General features: G+C 49.6%; 1 long non-coding RNA gene across 1 annotated transcript in view; it reads right to left on the bottom strand.

Annotated features, from left to right (window-relative positions):
* Positions 1-583: 583 nt before the first annotated feature.
* Positions 584-17,857, bottom strand: part of LOC146027160 (uncharacterized) — a 96,750-nt gene continuing 79,476 nt past the window's right edge. The window contains exon 3 of the long non-coding RNA XR_014454705.1: positions 584-618. This is a non-coding gene — a long non-coding RNA (uncharacterized LOC146027160). The remainder of the gene's footprint in view (positions 619-17,857) is intronic.

The following is a 17,857-nucleotide window of genomic DNA, read 5'->3' as shown; positions in this document are numbered from 1 at the left end:
CAGCACATACTTTTTGTACCGTACAATGTGATGCGCGGGAGCGCGCATCGCATAGTACAGAACGGATGCCGGCGAATGGCTCCGTGTATGGGCACCTTAACTCTGTGCTCCCTACATTGTGGCAGTTCTACGACAATGCCACTTTTCATGTTTCCATGGTGACGCTAGACTCATATACAGAAAATGCAATAACTAGGATGAACTGGCCAGCTCAGAATCCAGATTTTAACCCCACTTAGGGGTCGATCCTATTTGTTGCCGTTGGTTCGCGAGTGAGAATCATCACGGCACCAAGCGCACTATACAGCCGGCTGAATTCACTTAAAAAGTGCTCGCACCTCCATAGGGGTATGAGCAATTGTAAGCAAAGTTGCCGGCATTTAAATACATGAAAATGGCACCCGAATGGCAGCTCGCGCCCTTATAGGACCTAATAGGATCGACCCGTCAGTTTGAATTAAAGAGACAGCTGCGTTCTAGGCCGACTCCACCTTCTTCAATGTGACAGTTAGCCGCTGTACTACAAGTCAAAACAGCAAAACCTACCACCGGCTGTTGTCCAGGAACTTGTAGGCCGTGTGCAAAGGGAGTCTGCAGTGGTCGCTGCACCTGGAGGACCTGCAAAATACATTCATCTATTTACTGTCAATGTCCAAACATTCTGTCTACATAGTGGTCCTTATTCTGGTCTGTGCGATCCCCTGCGCATGTGCATGGGGGAGCAATGTTGAGTGTCTGTGCATGTGCAGATGCTTGGTGCGAGCGGGCATGGCAAACTGCCAGATGGCTGTCCTGTTCCCACCTAGCAGTGCGGGTGAGCTGGGGGTTCAGCGGCGAGGAATCGTGCCCATGGGAACGCCCAGTGTTTTATGGGCGTTCCACGTAAATGCGCCCGTGACGTGTGTGGGCAGCTGATGTCAGCGGATGTCTGCTGCCCGTCCGCTTCCCGAAGTAGAGATGGGTGGGAGGCCTTTGGTCCCCGCTTCCCACCGCCTTGCTGATGGGGGCGAGCGAGCGAGTGACGGCGGCTCCATCTGTAGTCTGCCCAGGAATCATTTGTTATTGGGAGCCAAGTAACTTAACAGTATCATTTTTGGGTTGTGGGGGGAAACGGGAGCACCCAGTGAAACTCCACACAAGCATGGGGAGAATATACAAACTCCACACAGTTACTACCATGGTGAGGAGTTTGTATACCCATGGCCTCAGTGCTGAGAGGCAGTAATACTGTACGTGTGTATATACAGAGATACGGGGCAGCACGGTGACATAAGGTGCGGTGGTTGTATCTGATTTATCCAATCATCCAGGGGCGGATTGGGATGGAAAACCAGCCCGGGAAATCTGGGAAAGCAGAGCCGTGTTTTGAGGCTGGCAACAGGGGTGATCATTATGGGCAGTACCAGATTTAAGTGTCAGGCTGCCCCATGACTCAACATTTTAGCCCCCTCCCCCCCTTTTAAAAAAAAGAGAGGGAGCACAGGGAGAGATGGATTGCAGAGAGTGAGAGAGAGAGGGATTGCAGAAAGAGAGAGGGGGGGGCACAGAGAGAGAGAGAGAGAGATCCACATTTATCAACTAATATTTGCGGCAAAATCCTCGAAAATGGGTGTTTTTGGGGATTTAGCTGCAAATATTAAGTAACCCCCTAATGTATAAAAGGGGGACCTCCCTGAAGCACCGCCGGACGCATCCCCCATAGGTTTCAATGGGGGATGCAAAGCTGCCCGATGTATCAACATCGGTCAGCCCGGCATCGCATCCCTGGGCTATCACCATACCGGGATGGCAATAGCCCATTGTAGCCCGGCAGCAGCACGGTCAACTGGGCATGCACAGACCCCCCCGGCTTCTGGTGCCATGCATCGCAGGGACGGGCTCTTTTCGGAGTCCTGTCCCTGCGCCTCGCAGATGATACATTAATGCTGCTCAGACCAGGTATTTAAAACGGTTTTTGAAACGGGTCAGAACAAGTTTAACCCCTTTCACACCGCATGTAAATACCTGGTCTAAAGCAGGTTTGCGGTGTGAAAGCTACAGTGAAAAGCGGTAAAGCCCCCCCACCCCTCCCCCCGGCGCTGAGACTCAGGCAGCAGCAGCACAGGGTGTGCTGATGATGAGAGGGACAGAGAGCAGGCAGCCATGGGGGCATCACCTCACCATGCGCCCCCCTGCCCGCTCTCCATCAGCTGCACCGCTGGCTGCTCTCCATCCCTCTCATCATCAGCAAACCCTGCGCTGCTGCTGCTGCCAATGTCGGACTGTCAGCACCGTCTCTCCCACCACCACCCCACCACAGAGGCAGTGGGACATCGTGCTCCTGCTGCCCGCACTCCGCTGCTGCCCCGCTCCGGAACTGGTGAGTCAGGGCAGACAGCCACCCGCACCTCAGCCAGAGCCGCCCGTCCCCCTCACCTCCTCGGCGCAGTGCAGCAGCCCCCGCTCTCACCCCGGGCAGGGCAGGACACAGTGCCCCGGAGTTGCAGGGACCCCCTGCCCCCAGCGCGAACATTCCATTCCCTGCGTTGGGGTGGGGGCTGGGGGGAGAGGAGAATACCGTTTCAGTCCCGTTCTAGGCACCAAATAAACGGGTCTGACACGGGTAGGACCCTCCATATTTACCGTTTCCAAAAAACGGTAAAAAAAACGGCAATAAAACGGTTTATATGTGCGGTCTGAAAGGGGCATAAGGTGATTAAGATTTTACAATGCGATCCTGGGCGGTAATATTCCACCCAGATAGCATTGTAAATGATAAATGTGCCCCTGAGAGAGGGATCGCAGAGAAAGATTGAGAAAGAGAAGGAGGAAAAGGGGTCGCAGAGAGAGGGAGAGAGAATCCCCGAGTCATACTCTCCACATGCCCTATTCTATATGACAGAGAGAAGCAATTCGCGGCCATACCCCCAGAATCCGCGGGAACACCCGCGACGACCCCCACCCCCCCCCCGAAACTCGCGGGTTTTTCAATCCCCCCACAGAAGTACTTACTGTTGATGTCTGGGCTGGAACCACTGTTAAGGGTGGAAGGTGCTGCCAGGAGGAGAGGACAGAGGAGCCACTGCACACACACAGTCCTCCTGTCTGCGGAGCTTTCACAAAGGCCTGTGCTGGGTCACGTGTGTTATTCAGTCAGTGTGGTGGAGGGGGCGTGGCCACTGCTCTTCAGGCCAGTAGTAGGCAGGATCGTCTTGTCTGGTTTATAGTGACAGGCTGCAACTGCTCTGTCTGACGGTAGGGGGAGCTGCAGCTACAGGGACTGTCCCCTGCAGGAACAAGAAAGGTGGATGTGTTATGGGCTGTGGGTTATAATAATTATGCTGGTGTACAAGATGTGTGTATGTTTGCTGTGTGTGTATATGCTGTATGTTATATGTATAGTGTGCATGTATATTTGTGTACATGATGTGCGTTTCTCTATATCTCTCGAATATATGTATCTATCTATCTATTGATTCCAGGCGGTGCGGCACTCAGAAATAAATAGACAAACTCTGCATCATAGCTTTCAACGTTTTAATCTTAATTCGATTTTCGTCAGGATACAAATGAAATGTAACAATTGCTTACATTATAACCCTCTAACCCACGTGCAACGCCCATCTTCAGCCTAAAGGCCCCTATACATCGAGGCGATTTGGTCCGATTTCGGCCGATTGCGACCAATCGGGCCGTTAAATCGGACCAAATCGCCTCTCCCTGACATGCAGTCGGGTCCTATGCGCGGTCCCATCCGTTCTGGGGCGGGCGGGAAGCAGGGACGCATGCGATCAATCACAACGGATCGCATGTGTCCCTGCCGCCGGGAAGGTCCCAGCGGCTCGCACGCTGTCGGGTGTCCATACACTGCTGCGAGACGTCGCAGGCAGTGTATGGGCACCCTAAGTATTGGCTTCCGATGTGGCGCAGAAAGGTGATGTCACCGTGGAGTTCCACGGCGCACGTCAATAGTGCAAGTTAATACCATGGTAACAGATAAATAATCTATCAGAGTTATAGTAACAAATGAATGTACAATGTTAACTGTATGTTAAGAAACAATACAATATAGATACAAATAATTAAAGGCATACAGTACACGGATTAACCACTGCAGCCAATTATTAAACATAGATAGTGAGAATGTCTCGTTTAGACCCCGTGGAGTCACCACGTCTAAAGATCCATTCCACCTATCTGAGACTGGCCATCGGATGTTTGGCCTTGTCAAAATGCCGGGCCACAGGAAGCTCGCCAGTGGCGTAACTAGCTTTTGTGCGCCCCCCGCCATTAAAGGGAGGGCGCCCACCCACGCACCCCGCCGCACCACCCACCCACGCACCCCGCCGCACCAACCCCCGCCCGCCCCGCCGCACCAACCCCCGCCCACCCACCCCGCCGCACCAACCCTCGCCCGCCCCGCCGCACCAACCCTCGCCCGCCCTGCCGCAGCAACCCCCGCCTCACCGCCCATTCAATCCCCCCCAGTCTTACCTGGCTACGCTCAGTACGCGCAGGTCCCGGCTCCCTTCTTCTGCTATGAGGACCACCACAAAATGTCTGCCCCCATGCAGCAGACAGTTTCAGAGAACTATCTGCTACATGGGGGCGGACATTTTGTTGTGTCGCGGGGGCTGCGGTGCTATAGTTACGCCCCTGATGCTCGCTTTTACCACTATTGATGGCTGCTCTAATAGTATTGCGATGTGCTGCCATCCTCTCTTTAGATTTCTTCAACGTTTTGCCTATGTAGCTCAATCCACAGGGGCATATAATTTGATATACAGTTTAGGTACTTTCACAAGTCAGGTGGTGCCTAATAGTATATTTTTTAGTAAAAAATAGCGAGCATCCTGTGGCCCGGCATCGGGACTCGCATCGCACGGCATGCATGCAGAGGGACAATTTAGACCAGTGGTCGCCAACCCGTCGCTCGCGAGCTACTGGTAGCTCGCGGTAGCGATCCGGGTGGCTCGACCCCTCTGCGCCTGCCTGCCCGTCTCTCCATCGCCCACCGCCGCCTTCACCTGAGACAGACGCTATCACCTCTAGCACCTGACAGGGTGCACAGCGCTAGGCGCTCCCGGCACTTCCGGGTAGCGCTGCAGCGCTATGTTCACTATCAGATGCTAGAGGTGAAATATTACCTCTAGCGTCTGTCCCCCCCGCTCAGCCGCCCGTCCAGTCATCTCTGCTCCCCGGACCCTACGCTACCCCACAGCTACTCTGCTCCCCCCACAGGCTACGGTGCCCGGACACTCAGCTCACCCGCAGCAAGAGGCGAGATGTTTAAAGGTTAAAACAGCCGCTGCCCAGACCAACAGACAGGCATCAATGACAGCTGCAGGGCATCCTCCCTCTGTCACTGTAAGTGTGTGCGCTACATGTTTGGTGTCACATGTTTAGTCTGTCTTCTATATATGTGTGTGCATTTATGCATGTATATATGTATGTATTCTATGTGTGTGTATGCATGTGCTGTGTGTATATATATATATGTATGTATGTATGTATGTATATATGTGTAGTACCATAAAAGTTAAATACGTTTTGAGGAGCATTTATTTAATGTTTTTAGAATTTAGATAATGAAAGGTGCAAGGTTGGTGAGGGGGATGGAAAGGTACAGGGGGGACAGAGAGGTGCAGGGGGGACAAAAAGGTGCAGGAGGTACAGAGAGGTGAAGGAGTTATGGGGGGACAGAGACATGCAAGGGTTACTAGGGGATGGAGAGGTGATGGAGAAGTGCAGGGGGGAAAGAGAGGTGCAAGGGGGATGGGGGCTGAAGGGGTGCAGGGTGGACGGAGATGTGCAAGGGTGATGGGAGTACGGAGAGGTGATGGGGCGACATAGTTGTGCCACCTCGACATGCCGTAATCTGATTAATACTGTATTCTTTTGAAAAAATGTCTCTATGGTCCTTAGAGAAGTTTTTCAACACAATGAAGTATTGATTTGGTTACACCAGACTCCAGAGATGTATATCCCCCATAGCGGAAAAAATGGGGGACATGACCTCGCAGGAGTACCACGGTAGTAGGTCATGCCCCCTAATTTCGGGCAGATGTCCATTCTCTAACTCCAGTGTTGGGAGGTATGTATGCGGCATATTGGACATTGCAGTGTGTGGCATATTGTGTCTGGGGCATTGCGGTATGTGGCATAATGTGTCGGGCATTACACTGGGCGGCATAATGTGTAAAGGGCATTTTTCGTTTATTAGGCAGATTTCTTTTTTTTTTTTTTACTTTAGTAGCTCTTCAGGCAGATTATGTTGTCTCGAGTAGCTCACGCCCCAAAAAAGGTTGGAGACCACTGATTTAGACTATATTGTGCAGATCTGTATAGTGTAGTCTTGCCAGCTCTCTCTATTTCACTGGTGATTTGCGACTTTTCTTCTAGGGGGGGCGGTTTGCTGTTTAATCTTGAACCTCCCCCCTCCAGTCCTGGCCCCTCCTCTTCCCAGTCCTGACCCCTCCTCTTCCCAGTCCTGACCCCTCCCCTTGCACTCTATATTATATGGTGCAATAAGTAGGCACATTGTGAGATTTGTCACCACCAGGCATGCCACATACTGAGTGCCCATGCCAGCGGTGGAGGGGTTAAGTGAGGGTCTGTGAGAAGTACGGCAGAGAAAGAGGAGAAACTGTGGGATAAAGTTTTACTATACCTGCTATGGTTGGAGAGAGAGGAGGCTGTGGTAGCGATGGAGTCATCTGACACCGCAGAGCCCAGCTGCGCTTTGTCTGCTACTTCCCTACGTCACCTGCACGGGCTGTGTATAGATGCATTGGGCTCCCCTGGTATACTCACCCCACCCTCAGCCTCCAGCTCCCGTGATACAGTGCAGTCAGAGTGGCCGCCCACCACAGTGACCACTATGAAGTCAGAACGCAGCCACGGGTGCGCACGCTTCTGTCCCGCCCCCGGACGCATTTCACCATTGTCACCTCCTGGCCCGGTCACCGCTACCTCCGCCAACCTTGCACCCGACAGCCCTTAAATCCGCCCCTGCCCTCAGACGGCTACCGCAGCAATACTAATCGCATATTCTCTAACATATATGCGATTCCCCCTCCTTCTACCCGGCTGCTGCGGGGAGGGCTCCGCCTACTCCTCCCTGCACCTGGAAGGGGATGTATAGTGCAGGGAGGAGGAGATCACTGGTCTGGGCAGCACAGCACTGTGCTGCCCAGACACAGGTGAGGGGGTGTTGGCGGGGGTCCATGCGGGGCAGCGAGGGTCCGTGTGGTGTGGCGGCGGGCCGTGATAAGAAGCCCATAGGCTTTTATGGGGTATCGACAGCTTTTGCTGGTGATACCCCCGCAACGAAAACCCGGCGTGCCAGTTTTCCTGCAAACCAAAATGCCAGAGCAGCCATGAGAACCATACTACACATTTGCCAGTACCATGGCGGTGGCAGTGTAAGGGATTGCCATCCTGCCATTGCCATCAATGGTTGCCATTGATGGCAATAGTGCAACTGCTCATCGATAGTAGCATACTGTGCAATGGTTGACCACCATTTTTTTTTTCAACCTGTCAATGGTTATCTATTTTTTTTTTGACTGATTGACCTGTGGGCCAATCAAAACATGGGGTGGGGCTTCATGGGTATCAGGGGTGGAGCTATGCTTCATGTCCAGGTCCCTTCTTTGGGGAAACCCCCCAAAAACCATATTAGTTTATGCTTGTCATTGATGCAGGGAAACCATCAGGGTTTCCAGCGCAGTTATAGAAAACCAGACACTGATCTCTATGGTAAATGGATCAGTCACATGAATCAGCATTTGTTTAAAATAGGTTTTAAGCTGTTAGATAAATTACAACATTAGATTTAATATAAAGTTAAATGAAAGTCATATGACAAGGATGATACTGGTATATTAGTGATGTCACAGGGAAGGTACAGACAATATTAGTGATGTAACAGGGATGGTACTGTTAGCGTTAGTGATGTCACTGTGGATGATACATGTAAGGTTAGTAAGGTCACAGTGATGCTACAGGTAACATTAGTGATGTCACAAGGAAGGTACAGGTAACATTAGTGATGTCACAGGGAAGGTACAGGTAATATTAGTGATGTCACTGGGATGATACTGTTAGCATTAGGGATGTCACTGGGGATGATACTGGTAACGTTAGTTATGTCACAGGAATTGTACTGGTAACATGAGTGATGTCACAGGGAAGGTACAGGTAATATTAATGATGTCACCGGGATGTTTCAGGGAACAGTAGTGATTTCCTCAGGATAATACATGTAAAAGTAGTGATGTCATGGGGATGGTAGAGGCAAAATAAGTGTCACGTGTCTGGTACTGTTATTATCTGTCGCAGATGCCATCTTCTGCTTGGCCATGCTGCAGGGTCATCCAGAAGATATTATGTACAATACCATGTTGCCGACTACACCATTGTCCCCTGCATCATGCAAGTGTGTACTCCCCACACAATGCAGCGCTCAGTGCACTGTTGGATTGGCCGGCTACACATTGGGCCCAATTCAGAGGGGCTGTGAATTTGCAGCCTGTCTGACAATCGAACGGGTGCGCATGAGCACTGTACGCTCTGTGCATGCACGAGTCATCTGCCCAAAGGCAGCAATTAGAGGCTAGCCTTCCCTCGCTATTCGCAGGGTGACTGACACCCTGCTGGGTTTTGGATGAGTACAAGGGCGTTTGGAATGCCCAGAAAATGCCGGTGTTCCCCGGCTGCCAGTAGGTGGTCCGCTGATTTAATCAGCAGCCTTCACAGTGCTTACTCAGCGCTACGAGCAGGGGAAATTATTCAATGGTGAATGATGTACCCCCTGTGTGCACAGCTACCTACGCGTTTGCACCCGTGCACAGTGGTGGGAAAGTGCAGTGGATGTGTTTGGCAGAGCAGCGGCTACCTGCTCTGAATCAGGCCCATTGTTCAGGTTTTAAGGATATCCATGCTTGAGCATAGGTGACATAATTAGTACCTCAGCTTATTTTATTTAATCTGGACACATGCATGGATATCCTTAAAACCTGGACTGTAAAACAGTTATGGAAACTGCTGTAACTGCATTCACTGTCAGGGCTGAACAAAGCGGGAGCTAGGACCCAGGGAGGGTCAGCTCATCCCAGTGATCAGGAACACATGAGATGATTGGATAAATCAGATACAACCACTGCACACTGACTGGTGCTGCCAGATAGAGCACTGCAGAGTACTGAGCAGCTGTCCAGGTAAGAGCATACTGGTGTAATGTCAGACTATAGCCGTGTACACACGGGGGCGATAGGGGCTGATATCGCTGGGAATATGGTCGCTGACGACCATTTTGCCAGTGATGGGAGTGTGCCCCGGCGATAAATCGCTGTGTGCGCGCTCCCGTTTTCAGACCCATTCTAATCGCTGGTCGCAGGAGCTTGCTCCTGCGACCAGTTGATTACCTCTGCGGCTCCCCCGGCAGAGGTTCCTTCTCATCAGCGACCATCTCTGGTCGTTGATGAAAAGAAGACACTCAGCAATATATCTCCCCCCGTGTGTACACGGCTTTATGGTGGAAGCAGGAATAAAGAAGCAGGTGGGAGAATTGGCTCATGGAGGGCAGGGAGACTGGTGCGGGCTTACAGAAGTGGGGTGACTTGGGGAACATGTGCCACCTGAGAGCGTAGGTTTGGGAGGAGAGGTTCCCCGCAATATGAGGGTGCCATATAATATGTAACATAAGTACAGATTGGTGTCTTTATTTATGGAGGTCACTTGCACCAAAGGTTAAAGAAAACAGGGACAGGTGTAACCTGGGGGTGGGTGTGATGTGTACGCTGCAATGTGGGAGCCTCCACACTGCTGCTGTGCTACAGTTACCTCAGGGTTGCCTACCTAACCCTCTCCATGAGGGAGAACATGCTCTGTTCCTGGACTTCCCTGGTAATCAGGGCCGGATTAACAATGGGGCTGATGGAGCTACAGCTCCAGGCCCATTCTCCAAATAGGCCCATTCTGTAGCTGAGGACCAGAGCTTTCCAACGAGCCCAGACCCGTGTCGGTAGCCCCCCGGGAACCGGAGATACCGACAGGCAAACCTGGAACGTTTTCCCCATAGGATAACATGGGACCCGCTAATTCCGACCTCCACCCGGTTCCAACGGCTGCCAGTTCCCCCTCCGGCATCACAGAAGCTTGAGGTTGATCTCAGTCGAACCCAAATTGCTGGGCCTTCAATCTGATACCTGGTCCATATGGGTTCATTGGTTCTAGAGATATTGCGGGTAAACCAATTTTTTTTCATTTCTGAAATGTAATTTCATGGCTGTTCATGTTGTTTGACCGATTTCTCTGGAACCAAATGGCCTAGTTTCACGGGACCAACATCATTTGAAGCCTACATGTAAATGGGTCAGTTGGTTCCGAAGATGTAGCTGGTTGTTTAAAGGGGGGCGGGGGTTGTTTTCTCTCCCCCCACACAAAACAATGCAGGGACTAGGCTGGTGTAAAACGGTCCAGTCCGGGAATGTCCCTGCATGATCTTGGGGCCATATTCCCGGGTAAATCCCTGCATTTTCTGGTGTGAAAGGGGTATTATTTCAAATAGCCGGGACATGCAGTGCCCAGCTGTCAATGGCTGTCATTTCTGCCTGGCGGCGGCTATCCCCCAGTTCCCGCAAGCATGTATTCCCCCTTGGCAATGAGCATGTAATCCCACATGGCAATGAGCATGGAACCCCTGGCAATAAGCATGGAACCCCTGGCAATGAACATGTTGGTTAGCAACACTTAAGTAGCATCATTTTTCATAGGCATTATGGTGTTTGGCAAAATACGTAATGGAGAATATGGTGCTTGGCTTAACATGTAATGGGCATTATGGTGTAAATTTTTAATGCGCGCCTTCAGTGCGCAATGCCCCTATTTATGAAGCATATTGTGCATTATTGCTCAATCTGTTTGGTATAATAATGTGTATTTTGGCTCAATCCATGTGGCAAAATGTGTATTTTGCCTTAATCTGTGTGGCATAACGTGAATTTTGACTCAATCTGTGTGCCATAGTGTGAATTTTGGCTCAGTCAGTGTGAATTTTGGCTCATTCCATGTGGCACAATGTGTAAGAGGTAAGTACAGTATAAGGGGGTTACTATTGTGTTGCATGATTTGTATAAGTGGTATATGGTGTGGTAAATTTAGGTAGCCACATAAAAGGTGCTGAAATGTTGTCTACCAAGTTTCGGCTTTCAGTATTTTTTTTATGACTGGAGAGCCGCCTCACCTGCAAGTATTTTAGGACATCACCATCCTGCGGGTGCACCTTTGGAGGGCACCCGCCAATATATCTCCCTGCATTTTTCTTATGCCAGCCCCCTGCCTTTTCCAGGCATATATAATTAGTTGGAAGTATTTACACAAATACAGACACACCCATGAGCAGACCACCCAAACAGAACACTGGTCACGCCACCCCACATTATAAGGTGCTGGCCACAACCCCTATTATTGTGCATAATAGGCCATTGATAATTTTCAGCTCCAGGCCCATTTAGACCTTAATTTGGCTCTGCTGGTAATGTATGATTGCCATCACCTGTGGGGAGCTAGGTCATTGATAAGAAAGGTGTTTCACCACAGGTGCTGGCAATCATACATTACCAGGGAAGACCAGGAACAGAGTATTTTGTCCCTCATGGAGAGGGTCAGGTAGGCAACCCTGAGGTAACTAGTGCCCAGTGGAAACCGACACAAACACAGGGATAACATACAACCTTGTCACCGATAGGCCAAGGAATTAAACTCATGACCTTACTGCTAATACTACTGTAAGTGCTATTGCTGCCCATATGTGCGTTTTGGACTAGATCTCAAAAGCATATCCCCAACATGACCCTCTCCAGGAGGGACACATTGCTCTGCTCCTGAACTTACCTCTGAATGTATGATTACTATCACCTGCCAGGAAACACCTTTCTTATCACGTAACCCAGGCATGTCCAAACTATGGACCTTCAGCTGTTGTGAAACTACAAGTCCCATCATGTCTTGTCGCAGTTTTGCTATTAGGGAATGCTAAAACTATGGCAAGGCATGCTGGGATGTGTAGTTTCACAACAGCTGGAGGGCTGCAGTTTGGGCATGACTCACGTAACCTGTTCAAAACAGGTGATGGCAATCAAACATTCCGAGGGAAGCCCAGGAGCAGAGCATTGTGTCCCTCCTGGCTTGGATCATGTTGGTATGATAACAGTACCTGCTGCACATACTTTTTGTACCTTGCAATATGATATACATGGGAGCCACATTGCAAGGTAAAATAGCACCGTGTGTGGGCACCTTATGCCCCCGTATCTCTGTATATACACACGTACAGCATTACTGCCTCTCAGCACTGAGGCCATGGGTATACAAACTCCACACCATGGAAATAACTGTGTGGAGTTTGTATATTCTCCCTGTGCTTGTGTGGAGTTTCCTCCCACAATCCAAAAATGATCTTGTGAAGCTAATTGGCTCCCAATAACAAAAGATTCTTGGTCAGAAACGCTGGGCGTTCCCATGGGCACTGCCGAACCCCGCCCTCACTGAAAGGTGCAAACAGGACAGCCAACTAGCAGTTTGCCGTTCCCGCTCGCACCAAGTGTCTGCACATGTGCAGACGCTCAACATTGCTCCCCCATGCGAACACACGGGGGAGCGTACAGACCAGAATAAGGGCCACTATGTAGACTAAATGATTGGACATTGACAGTAAATAGATGAATGTATTTTGCAGGTCCTCCAGGTGCAGCCACCACTGCAGACTCCCTTCTTTGCACACGGCCTACAAGTTCCTGGACAACAGCCGGTGGTAGGTTTTGCCATTTTGTCTTGTAGTACAGCGACTAACTGTCACATTGAAGAAGGTTGAGTCAGTGTAGAACGCACTCATCGCTTTAATTCAAACTCACGGGTCGATCCTATTAGGTCTGAAGGGTGCAAGGTGCCATTCGGGTGCCGGTTTCATGTGTGTAAATGTTGGCAACGGCACCCGATCCAGCCCGATCTCGCCGATCTGGGGGGCATTGTTCATCTGGCACTGCTGGGGGCATTGTGTTTCTGGCATTACTGTGGGTATTGGGGGCATTGTGTAACTGGCACTGCTGGTGGCATGTGTATATATGTTATTACTGGTGGCATAATGTGTGTGTATATAGGGCACTGCTGGGGGCATTGTGTATATATGGCACTGCTAAGGGAATTGGTTTTTTTATGCAACAGTTGGTAGCTCCACCCACAGCACCGCCCACTTCTGCTCTGCCCACAGTTCCTGAAACTATTTTCATACAAATATAGCACTAAATGTGACCTCATGCCTTGCCAAAGTTTTGTTATAAGGGAGTGTTAAAACTGTGGCAAGGCATGCTGGGATTTGTAGTTTCACAACATCTGGAGAGCCACAGGTTGGCCTGGCCTGCCCTACAGCATAACCCCACCACCTCCATGCTGTACTGTACACTCTCCTGGTCAATCATCAAACACCTCCTCCTGATCTGCAAAGTGATTTGTCACTCATAACACTCGCTGCCATTGGTCCACTATCCAGTGTTTGCGCTCTTTACACCATCTGCATTCACAACTATCCTGAAGAAGCCCACCTCCGGGCGAAACTAGTTGATGTGAATTCCTGCACTCGCCCAGCGCCGTCCACGCAACGACAGCACCAGCGAGAGTCTGCCGGCAGACACTCACCCCAGCCTAAAGGTAAAGAGACCTGGACTGCCCATTTGGAAGTAGAAACAATTTTTATTGTGTATTGTACCTACATGCAATGATAAATGTCCCAGAATATGTTTTAATTTTGTGACAAATAAATTCTTTATTTATTCATCAATACTGTGCATGTGATATATAAAGCACCGTTTAAACACATAGCACACATAACATTAAGGCTAAGTGATACTGAGCGCAGGGTGGCACCTAAGGGTGCATATCGCATACCATATGGTTTCAGCCTGGTATCAGATTGAAGGCCCAGGGATTTGTGTTAGACTGAGATCAACCTCGAGCTTCAGTGATGCCGAAGGGGGAACTGGCAGCCGTTGAACTGGGTGGGGGTCGGAATTAGCGGGTCCCATGTTATCCTATAGGGAAAATGTCCCAGCTTTGCCTGGCAGTATCTCCGGTTCCCAGGGGACTAGAGACACGGGGCTAGGCTCGTTGGAAAGCCCCATCCCTCAGCTACAAAATGGGCTAATGGGTGGTCCTGTGCACCCCCGCCCCGGACCACCCCCTAGATTCGCCTATGGACACAACTTCTGCCGGGGCTGTATTGATCATGTGCTGGATACCCAGGAGGGGACTACAGTATTTACCTGTCCAGAATGCAGAGCAGAGTATCTGGATCGTCCTGCACTAAAGATAAACAGAAAGCTCTGCAATATAGCAGAACGTGTACGCTCTATTCCAGAAGAGGGAACTGGGATGTTCTGCACTGATTGTGTCCACTCTCAAGTACCTGTTCTTAAAGCCTGTCTGAAATGTGAAGTTCTCTCTGTGATATACATTGGAGGACACACAACAAGTCAGCAGAACATGTCTTGGTCGATCCCACCACTTTCTTGGAGAAGAGAACATGTTCCCTCCATAAAGAGATCTTCAAGTATTTCTGCACTGAGGACAATGTCTGTATCTGTGTGTCCTGCCTTTTGGTTGGAGAGCATCGGGGGCACATGGGGGAGATGCTGGATGAGGCCTTTGAGAAGAAGAAGGAGAAATTGAGAAATGTTCTGCAGAAACTGACCAGAAAAAGAAAAGGGACTGATCTAAATATCCAGAGTCTGCAGAAACGCAGGTGTGAAGATCAGAAAAATGCAGCTGGTTTAACAGAGACAATCGTTACCATGTTTAGAGACATCAGGAGACAGTTGGAGGACCTAGAGAAGAGAGTGCTGACTGAGATCTCTAGGCAGGAAGAGAGTGTTTTACAATCAGTCTCCGATCTGATTCAGCAGCTGGAAATGAAGAAGGATCAGTTTCCCCGGAAGATGTGTCAGATTGAGGAGCTGTGTAACATGTCTGATCTAATGACTGTCTTACAGGAACCAGACACTGGTGACTTGTATAATACAGAGGAGCCATGTTTCATGACTGATCCAATGGCTATTGACCAAAAACAGGATAATGAAGAGGGGAGTAATGAAGAGGAGAAGGAGGGGAATACTCAGCAGAATGAGGAGGGGGAGGAGATCACTAAGAAGGAGAATAGAGAGGAGAGTCAGAAAAATAATGAGCATGTCCATAAAGTAGGAGATCTGGATGTGGGTCTCGTATCAGTGAAATTACAAACATTATCTGATATAATAACAGGAATAAATGTATGTTTCTATGTGCAGACACCAGCAGACATATCACTGGATGTAAACACAGCGGGTGATTATATACTTATATCAGGTGACATGAAAACTGTATCCTCATCTTCGATAGAACATAGTCAGCCAGAGACACCAGAGAGATTCCAGGATTATCCTCAGGTGTTAGGCACGAGGGGATTCTCCTCAGGTCGACATTACTGGGATGTGGATATCCATAAGTCAGAAGGCTGGATTGTGGGGATGTGTTATCCCAGTGCAGACAGGAGAGGGGATCAGGCACAAATTGGATGTAATAACAAGTCTTGGTGCTTGGATAGGACTTATGATGAGTATTCAGTGAAACATGATGGTGATGCAATCCCATTACCTGCCAGTATTCCCTATGCTATAGTGAGGGTGTATCTGGATTATGAGGCAGGACAGATGTCCTTTTATTCTTTGTGTGACATGATCAGACACTTACACACCTACACTGCCACCTTCACTGAGCCCTTACATGCTGCATTAGGTGTATGGGAAGAGGGTTCTGTACAGATATGTGTGGATAGCCTGGAGCAGTCAGGGAGAGGAATCTGATTGGTGGGACATTAGTGCGTAGAATGATGCAGTGGATACAGATGTATATATGTATATACAGACAGTGAGTCTGGTGCAGGGAATTGGTGTATAATTATGTGGGCACTGCAAGTTGTGTATTCAGTGTTCCAGCAGCTGTGTGTCATGTCCAATGTTATCTGTTGTTCTATTCCTGACAGGGCAAATATGCATCAGTCATACAGTCATGTGTATCAAACAGCGTAATATTTCTATGCAACTGTAAATCCCAATGAGTATTCTTCAGTTATTTGTTAGTAATGTAGTTAATAAAGGTTCCAAAACTTTTCTGATATCTTGCATTTAATGTGTAAAGGCCCCCATACACTAGTCCAACTTGTCTGAAGGGCATGCCGAACCTAATTTTTCTTGAACTTCCCCGACAGGTTCCTGGGAGTCCCTTCATCTGATTTGGCTCACCGGATTTTTTACGGCTGTTTTCACTCCTTGCGGTGAATCTTTTTCACTGAAAATCTGATTTACCCTATTTAATGTTCACTGTTCGCCGAAAGCGAACAGTGAATGCCGGCCAGTTCTCCGTTTCATGCTGGCTGCAAATCGCTGGTGTATTTCAATGGGGTTTTCACTGGGATTTGCAGAGAGTGTATTCAATGCTAGGATGGAGAACTGCTTTCAGCATGATTTTCGCCATGATGCACCGTTTTGCATTCGACATCTTTTTAAGGTGAACTGGAAAGTAATCTTACATGAATATATATTAAAAAATTTTTAAAAAAATTTGCATTCGCCATCAGGGGCAGCAAGCCCCTGCGGCGTTGAAATCACATTAGGGACACTGCCAGTGGCTGAACCCCTTATGAATACTCCGGGTACATACTGTATGATAACATTAACTAAATCAAGTTTTTTTTTATTTTTGCTTTGTATGAAACCTCACAAATGTTGTTTATGTCATCATGTATGTAATTACAGAAGCATATACAGATGGGGCTGCTCCTGGCGATTCTATCATCGCTCCTGCCAGCTGCCATTGTCCGACAGAAGGGGGCGCGTGCGCACTAGACTCTCTTGCCCCCATTCTGTCGGAGCCTGTAGCAGCTCTCTGCCCCTCTCCCTACACGGGCAGGGAAGCTGCTCCTCACCGCGTTGCTGATGGGGACGTGCAAGCTGTCTGACAGAGGGGTGTGGTATAGCTCACAGACAATGCGGCTAATGTATGAACTAGCATTAAGTGCAAATACTGCACTTACTGCTACTTAACTAGGGGGATAACTTTTTTTCTTTTTTAAGGAATTACCAGCAGACCTAATATGCGCTAGCGGCAGCCCACCAATTACCGCTCAGCGCGGCTGTCGCCTTCAATCCTCCAGTAATTAGCAGCGCAGGTGACGTATATTGCCCATTAAGCCGCCTGGCTCCTACACTGGCCCAGGGCTAGCATGTCCTATTCCCACTACCAAGACAAGTCATTATTTGTTATTTGTTTCCTAGCACGGCGCCACCGATTTTAATTGTAAGCCATCGGGTCGATCAAATCGCATGCGACGCAACCGACCCGATTTTTTTACATTGGAACCAATGTTAAATGCCCCCAGACCCCAATTTTCATTGTATACCCACCCTGATGGGTCAAATGCCCCTCCATTGTTAACGCCACCCCACGATGAACGTCAACCTGAAGCGTGGCGAGCGCAGCGGTACGTGTCCTACGACCTTTTCATACCCCCACTATCCACGTCGGCGTGGAGTTGATTTTATATAGTGTGGCAAGCGCAGCGAGCCACCGAGCCCGAAGCATGGCGAGCGGACGCGCATTACTTCACAGGTATTACGCGTCCCCTCGCGGGGCACGCCACGCTTCGGGCTCGGTGGCTTGCCACACTACAAAAAGTCAACTCCACGCCGACGTGGATAGTGGGGGTATGAAAAGGTCGTAGGACACGTACCGCTGCGCTCGCCATGCTTCGGGTTGGCGTTCATCGTGGGGTGGCGTTAACAATGGG

The sequence above is a fragment of the Crinia signifera genome, chromosome 8 (genome assembly GCF_055691185.1).
Source record: "Crinia signifera chromosome 8, ASM5569118v1, whole genome shotgun sequence".
Classification (NCBI taxonomy): domain Eukaryota; kingdom Metazoa; phylum Chordata; class Amphibia; order Anura; family Myobatrachidae; genus Crinia; species Crinia signifera.
Note: the sequence above shows the minus strand (reverse complement) of the source record. Positions and strands in the feature narration are given on the sequence as shown.